This window comes from Petaurus breviceps, unplaced genomic scaffold, assembly GCF_028583685.1.
Source record: "Petaurus breviceps papuanus isolate PSGF00001 unplaced genomic scaffold, PetGlider_PUasm1.0 38, whole genome shotgun sequence".
NCBI classification, from domain to species: domain Eukaryota; kingdom Metazoa; phylum Chordata; class Mammalia; order Diprotodontia; family Petauridae; genus Petaurus; species Petaurus breviceps.
The window spans coordinates 81941270-81949675 of NW_027186304.1; the positions used below are offsets into that span (position 1 = coordinate 81941270).

The 8406-nt window shown below is 39.1% G+C and overlaps 1 protein-coding gene across 1 annotated transcript in view; it reads right to left on the bottom strand.

The window, feature by feature from the left end:
* NCOA2 (nuclear receptor coactivator 2) overlaps positions 1–1729 on the bottom strand; it is a 450248-nt gene extending 448519 nt beyond the window's left edge. The window contains exon 1 of the mRNA XM_069100096.1: positions 1606–1729. The gene's annotated coding sequence lies outside the window, so the exon portion shown is untranslated. The remainder of the gene's footprint in view (positions 1–1605) is intronic.
* Positions 1730–8406: the final 6677 nt, after the last annotated feature.

The following is an 8406-nucleotide window of genomic DNA, read 5'->3' on the forward strand; positions in this document are numbered from 1 at the left end:
CCTTATCACCTCTCACCTGGACTCCTGCAACAGCCTCCTGTGGGCATCTCTGCCTCCAGTCTTTCCCCTCTCAAATTCTTCTTCCACACAGTTGCCAAACTGATATGCCTAAGGCACATATCTCACCATGTCACTCTTCTATCCATGAAAGGTCAACAGCTCTCTCTTGCTTTGAGGGTAAATATACAGGTTCTTATGATCGGCATTCGAAGTCTATGATATGGCTCATAATGTAACCTAACATACCTACCTTTGAACTCTCTATCTCAGCCTAACCGGTTTATTTGTCATTCCCTATACACAAAGGTCCATGTCTTTGCAAAGGTTGCTCCCCATCCCTACAATGTTCTTCCTTTTCACTGACACCTCTTTGAAGCCCAAGCCTTGTTCCAGGCCACACTAAAGTGCCATGATCTACAGAGGACCATTCACAATTCTTTAGTTGCTATTGTTGGTGCCCCTCTAAATTACTCTGGGTAATTCACTCCTAGGGGTCTCAGATTTCTTCACCTATAAGTCAGGTGGCTAGTCAACAGTTTTGTCTTGCGGTTGTTTTCTTCGCAGCCACAGTGGTCATTAGTAAATGCTACCTTTGTTTAACACTAGAATGTAAGCTTTTTTTCAGGGCAGCAACAATTTCCATTTTTTTCCTCAGTGACCTGACCACCTAGCACAGTGCTTTGTACATAGTAGGTACTTAATAAATATTTATTGAACTGAAGCAAAAATTTTTCCTAGCTTAGACCTTTTGATCTGAAAAAGAAAAAGGTTCTCCCTCTTCTGTAAACAGAACTTCACATACTTTAGGTAGGTCATAGCAATGGATTTCTGTCCTCAACAAAGAAAGAATTTTTAGTGAGAGGATCTGGATTCAAGTTTGTGATCTGTTACTTCCTATTTGTTGTGACCTTGGGCAAGTCACTTTACTCCTATGGATCTCAGATTTCCTTACCCATGTCAGCTGGTCAGTCAACAAACATTTATTAATCACCTACTGTATGCCAGGCACTTCTCTAAGTATTGGAGATATAAAAAAGGCAAAAGACAGTTCTTGCTCTCAAGGAACATTAAAAAACCAAACAAAACCAAACCCAAATAAACAAAGTGTGTGGGTTGGGGAAGAGAGAAGAGAGAGAGGGTATTGGGCTGGATAATCCTTAAGACTCCTTCCAGCTCTCAGGTTTATAATGCTATAAATAAGAAATAAATACTATTTTCAGTTCATATTTCAGACTTTCTAGTTTAGGTAAAAGCCCTAGAAATGTCACTTATTTTCTCTACATTTGTTTTATCATTGTTAACAGTGAGGAGAGATTCATTCATTCATTCATTCAATCATTCATTCATTCATTTAACAAATATTTATAGAACACCAGTAGGTACAAAGTACGATGCCTGAGCTCCATAGAGATAACATTGTAAAGACATTCTGTTCCCTTTAATTCTCCCACGGACTTGTATGGCCTTGGACTCTTGGGCTATCTGTCTTCAGCGCCCTCATGCATATACAAGTAATAATATCCTGTTCTCTACAAAATTTACATAGGACTGTATGGATGAACTAGCTAAAAAAAGATATCCTTTTGATGTCTGTGTGGTACATACCTTGAACTTGAGGTGAGAGAAGGTTCTAAGAAAATAAAATGTGCCCAGGGCTGGCTGAGTTTTCAGGTGACTTGTCTCTATTCGGCAACAGCTTTTTTTCCCCCTTTCCCTTCAAATATGAAGGGAAAATGGACGCAAAGCAATATAATAAGTACACCCAAGCCTGAAAACGAAAGCCTTAGCAGTCATTCTCGTCCTTGCTCCCATACTCGGGCTGAAATGAACGCCTAACTCCTCCTGCTGGCAAGTCTGGGATGCTGCGCGTGTTAAAACCTGGCCAAGAATTCCATCCTTTGGAACAATGGTAGTAAAAATAACAGGAGCTAGCATTTACACAGCACTTTAGGCTTTGCAGAGTGCTTTCCAAACATTATGTAATTTTATTCTCCCGAAAACCCTGGGAGGGAGGTGCTATTAATAATTACCCCCGTTTTGCAACTGAGGAAAAAGAGGTAGGTGGAGGTTGAGTGTCTTGCCTGGGGGTTACATAGGCCACTAAGTGTCTGAAGCTGAATTTGAACTCTGATCTTCCTAACTTCAGGTCTAATACATAGGATACATTGATCCTATATAATGCAGTGTGTGTGTGTGTGTGTGTGTGTGTGTGTGTGTGTGTGTGTGTCCTCATCAGTAAAACAGAAGTGCATAGAGTGCTGGGCCTGTAGTCAGGAAGATTTCTCTCCCTGAGTTCCAATCCAGCCTCAGATTCTTACTAACTGTGTGACCCTGGGCAAGTCTCTTAACCCTGTTTGTCTCCGTTTCCTCATCTGTAAAATGAGCTGGAGAAGGAAATGGCAAATCATTCCAGCATTCTTGCCAAGAAAACCACAAATGGGGTCACACCTGAAATGATTGAAAAACAACAAATATTGAGTATCTAGCATGTGCAATGTGATAAAGAGGAAAATACACTGCATTTGGATCTAGAAAACCCAAGTTTGGATCATGGCTTTGCCATTTACTTGTTGGATGAGACATCTTCCTCAGTCCCTCCCAGATTTAAAATTATTACCTTAACTCTGTATAATTATATATTGTAAGCTCATTTATACACATCATTTGATACTCATAAAAACTCTGTGAGAGAGGTGGTATTACTATACTCATTTTACAAATGGAGAAACTGAGGTTCAGTAAGTGAGGAAAAGTGACCAAGTCACACAGCATCTAATGTAGCGTCTAATCACAGGCTTACTCACTCCAAGACCATATCACTATGCCAGGCCACCTCACAGAGAGACTGAAGGTTGTAACTATTTCAAGAAGGTACCTGAAATGTACCTCTTATTCTTAAGACCCAGAAACCTGAAAATCAATCCTCTCCTTAACTAGCCACTTTAACTAGCTCTGAGGAAACTACTGGCCCTCCACTTTTGACTGTGGTATCACAGATATTTATGGTTCTGGCTTTAAGTAATGGCAGGTGATGTCTATTGGTATATTTCTTTGTTAATACTAGACTGTGGGCCTAACTCGTCCATTTACATAGCAGAATAAAGTGCTCCAACTTTTATTTGGTATTTTTTGGTTTCTCTTCCTTCTCTTAAATCTCTGCCCACCCTCAAGGAAAATGGGAAAAAATAACTGAAATATGTTATCCTAGCTTTAGTCAAGACAACAAGCATTTACTATGCACTGAGCTGAGTGATGAAAATACAAGCAAGAAGACAGACTGCTGTCAGGGAGTTTTCATTCTAATGGAGAAGAGAAGAAAGCTGGAAAGGGGATGAGAAGGCAGTAAAGAAGTTATCTCTGGGGGAGAGAAAAGTCTGAAGGGTCAGGAGCAAAGCCCAAACAGGAAGGAAGAAGAGAGGCCAGAAGGCTGGCGTGGACATTTTCCACAAAAGGGAGATGGGGGCAGAAGAGGTGTGGGGTGGGGGAGAGGGAGAAGGGTTGGAAATGATTAATCAGAGGAAGGGGCCACAGGGACAGAGTAATCTTCAAGGGTAAGAAGGCTGCTTCACCTTGAAAATGGGAGAGAAAAGTCCAGAAAGACAAGAGTGGAACCATAGATGAATATTAACATTCGTTAAAAAAAAATGTGTTCCAAATTTTCTCCTTCCCTCCCTCTTTCAGTTCCCTCCTCCCTAAGAGAGTAAGTAATTTGATATATGTGCAACCATGTCAAACATCCTTAGAAAAATAAAAAACCTTTAGAGTTGGAAAAGTTCTCAGAATTCATCTTGTCCAACCATCTTACTTTATAGATGAGGTACTGATGATGCCCTGAAAGGCCTCATGTAAATGATTTACCCAAGGTCATTCAGATAGTAGATGGATATCCAAATTTAGGTTCCATCTGTCTCTGGAAAATTTTTAATGCTTGTATTGAGATTTTTAATAAGAATAAGGCTGCTCTGTATTTCATTCTGTTACCCATGTCCCAAAAAGAAAAAGTTGACACATTCACATACCTTTACTGGATTTTAAGTCTATAGCATTTGGTTTGAAGACTGAGGCAAGGTCATATTTCTCTGTTTTATGCAATTCTGAGGAGAAAGATCAGCAAATCAGAGATGATGGGCTTCATAGTTACTTCCTAACAAAACGATATCTGTTTTCTACCTGCAGAAGAACCATATGGAAGTCGGGAAGGACTGAAATTCACTCTATGTCTCTGAAGAGCCAAGAGAGACCTGTCACCCCCAAACAGAAGCTCTGAAGACAGATTCAAGCCATTCACCCTGACAATTGTCTTTTGTAAACAGTATGAGGAAGATTCTAAAGATGAGATGTGTGTACGAAATTTGCCCAGTAGCATATTTGTTGAACAATGTTATTTTTCTGAGACCCCTAGAAATTGAAAAACCAGGTGAGGGCAAAGAACTTGCCTTACAACTCAGTATTTCCAGTCTTGTTAGAAAACTGCAGAAGCAATAATACAATTCCAAATCCCTCATTTTATTATAGAAAAACCGAAATGCTGCCTTCTTTTTCTTTGCTTGGTGGGAGCATGTAGACATTATATATGAAACATAATTCCAAATGTGATGACACAAAGCTGAGAACAGTAGAGATGAAATATGGGGTACCATAATGAAAGCATGCTGGACTTCAGGGTTTAAATTTTGCCTTAGATGCTTAATAATTGTGTGATTATGGAATACATCATGACGTTCAGAACTTCACTTTCCTCATCTGTAAAATGGGACTAATGTTGCTTGTACTACCTACCTGGCAGGAAGTTGTGGAAAGCACTTTGGAATGAAGAGATTGTTGAAAGTGAAGTTAGAGTGCCTGGATTCAAATCCTACCTCTGGGACTCATTACCTGCCTTCCTTTGGGCTTGGCATAGGAAATACCATCCTTGATTTAGTGGTAAGAAGGCTTGGCTTCAAATCCTGCTTCAGAAACTGTGTATGTGACTCTGGTGAGGTGATTTAGCTTCTCTGGCCATCTTTAAAATGAAGGGATTGGATTCAATGGTCTCTACAATCCTTTTTTGGTCTCTACAATCCTTTTTTGCTCTACATTTATGATCCTATGAACTTCTCTGGGTCTTGGTTTCTTCATGATTTGAAGAAGTTACTTCTCCTTTGTGGTCTTTGGTTTCCTTTTCTATAAAATAAAAAGGTTATACTGTGATCTCTAAGGTCCCTTCTATATATAAATCCATGTTCCTATAAGTGGCATGTGTGTATATAGATACATATATGTGCATACACTCATGTGTATATATACATATATTTATGTATATCAACACACATATATAGGCAACACAACTTATATACAATACAAATAACTCATATACTTATATATACATATATATATAGAGAGAGAGACAATTCTCTATCCCCTCCTTCCATCTCCCTCTTTTCCTCTTTCCCTCCCCCTCTACCCTCTTGTATTAGCAAGCACCCTAGCACACCGAGGATGGCCTGCTAGCACAGGTTCTTTGATCTACTTTTACAGGAAAGACTGTTTAAAAAAGGGTTAACAATCCTACTTTTAATTACAGAGAAAGAAATGAGTATATAAAAACAAACAGAGAAACTGGCACAAAGACCAACAGACAAAGGCTCCAACTGTCTGAGGAATGCAATATTGCTATGCACTTCACATGTATCACTGGATTAAGGGAGCATAGACATTTAAGCAGTTGGGGAGCTCGGAACATATGACTACTTAGAATCTCAACCAGGAAATCAAAAGGTCCTTCTCATAAGCAAACGCCCTAAGCAAAATGCCAACCTCCTAGAATATAAAACAAAGACGCAATCCCTGATTGGCTCAGAGCCAGTAGGCACAAAACCTACATAACTCGACATAGCTATAAATTATCAGGGTTCAAGCCTTCAGGTGTTCACAATTTAGACTAAGCCTAGGGAACTGAATTCCAAAAAGAAAACAAAAATCCCACCTTGATTGCGCTTATACCTTCTCCCTCTCCCTCCCTCCTTTTCTCTCTCTGTCTCTGTCTGTCTGTCTCTGTCTCTGTCTCTCAGTGTCTCTCTCTGTCTGTCTGTCTTTCGGTGTCTCTCTCTAATTGTCTATGGATGGATGAGTGAACAAAATAGCATATATTAAAAGTGCACTGTGCTAAACTTGGTAATGTAAATATAAAAGGGAGAGAGTTCTTGTCCTCAAGGAGTTTACATTCTAATTGGAGAGACAATGGAAGGAAGCTTTGGTTTGAGTGGTCACTGACAGTCCTTAATCCCTGAATGCTCTTTCCTCACTTCCACTTTCTAATCTCTGGTTTTCTTATAAGACTCAGTTCAGGGGCGGCTAGGTGGCGCAGTGAATAAAACGCCAGCCCCGGAGTCAGGAGAACTTGAGTTCACATTTGCCCTCAGACACTTAACACACACACACACAAAAACCTAGCCACGTGAGCTTGGGCAAGTTACTTAACCCCAATTGCCCTCCAAAAAGCAAGAAAAAAAAAAAGACTCAGCTCAAGCACCACCTTCTGAAGGAAGTTTGTCCTGGTCACCTCTCCCTTCTCAATATCTGCCACATCTTTTGCTTCTAAGATTGTCTTATATCTACCTTGTATTTATGTAATACATAATTATATAAGTACATGTTGCCTCTCCCAAGAAAATGTGAGCTTCTTGAGGAGACTGTTTTTGTCTTTGTATCCACAGGGTTTACCACAATGCCAAGCATACAAGAAGTACTTAATAAATGCTTGCTGACTTGACTTTACTGTCAGGCAAAAAAAAAAGTTCTTTTAATGTTAACTTCCATTGACAAGTAGATTTTCAAATACAGGTTGTCCTGAAAGTCTTAGTGCAATTTAAAACCATTAGTACTTAAAAATGTACTGAGACTTTTGGGAAATCCTATATACATAAACATGAACTAAAGAAAATAAGAATAATGATTATGAAAGATGAAATAAAACCAAAGCAGAAATGATGAGCAGATTGTAAATTATTGTGTCTATAAACTATTTACCAACCATTGACCTACCCTCAGAAGATGTCTATGTTAACATATTAAACACATATTGTTTTTATGTTAATGATGTTTTAATAACAAAGTGTATGTATAACTTCTTGTCACTATTGACTTTAACTATATAAACTGTAGTCACTATATACATTCTTTTGATTCTGTTTTCTTCATAGAATCAAAGAATAACAATCTTTAAGGGTTAGAAGGGAGGGGGCAGCTAGGTGGCACAGTGAATAGAACACTGGCCCTGGAGTCAGGAGGACCTGAGTTCAAATCTGGCCTCAGACAACTTAACACAAAAATTAGCCATGTGACTCTGGACAAGTCACTTAACCCTAGTCACCCTACCTTCCCCCCTCCAAAAAGCCAAAAATAAAATAAAATAAAAGGTTGGAAGGGTTCTCAGAGGTCCTCTAATCCAACCTACCTGCAAAGAAGAATCCTGTCTAAAGCACCCCAAACTTTTATTGATGACCTCTGATGAGAGATGGTCCTAGAGCCTTCTAAAGTAGACCATTTTTTAGGCTTGATGTAAGGAAAAATCTCTATATCACTTCTGTGTTTCCATATTTCTTTGAACTAAAGAATCAGGAAGTTTCCAATTTAAAATTTAAAATTACTTTAAAAGCAACTTCAAAATGTATTCAGTCCAACCCATACATGAACAGGACTCCTGTGTATAAAATACCTGATAAGGGGTCATCCAGCCTTTGCTAGATATCTCTAACATGGGGGAAACCATTGTCTTCCAAGGCAGCCCAGTCCACTTTAGGATAGTTCTGAGCTGTTCACTTCAAACTACCCTCCTTTCTCTTTTCTCCTTGTCTTTGCCAAACTCCTAAAAATGGTTGTCTTCACTCGTTCGTTGCCTTTATTCTCTCATCTCCTATTCCCTTCTCAACCACTTACTCCCAGGATTTCATCAATTGAAAGAAATTACTTTTTCCAAGGTTACTGATGATTTCTTAACTGTTAACTTTAGTGATTTCTTTCCCCTTAGTGCTCATTCTACTCCATAACTTTTGATACTGTCAACCCTACTTTCCTCCCTGAACAGTATGCCTCCCTTGGCTCCCAGTACTCAATTCAACATGGAAATGTTGCTGGGCTTTCTTGCTTCTCCTTCTTCTTCTTTGACTACCCCCTTCTCTATCTCGTAATCTCTCTCCCACCTACTAAATGTGATTATCTTTCAAGGATCTTTCCTGGGTCCTCTTCCTTTTTTTCTCTATATTATCTCCTTGGTGATCTCATCCGTTCTCATTGGTTCAATTGTCATATCTATGCAGAAGACTCTCAAATCTATCTTTTTATCACCTACCTACCTATCCATCCATTCATCTATCTAAATATCTATCTATCTATCTATCTATCTATCTATCTATCTATCTATCTATC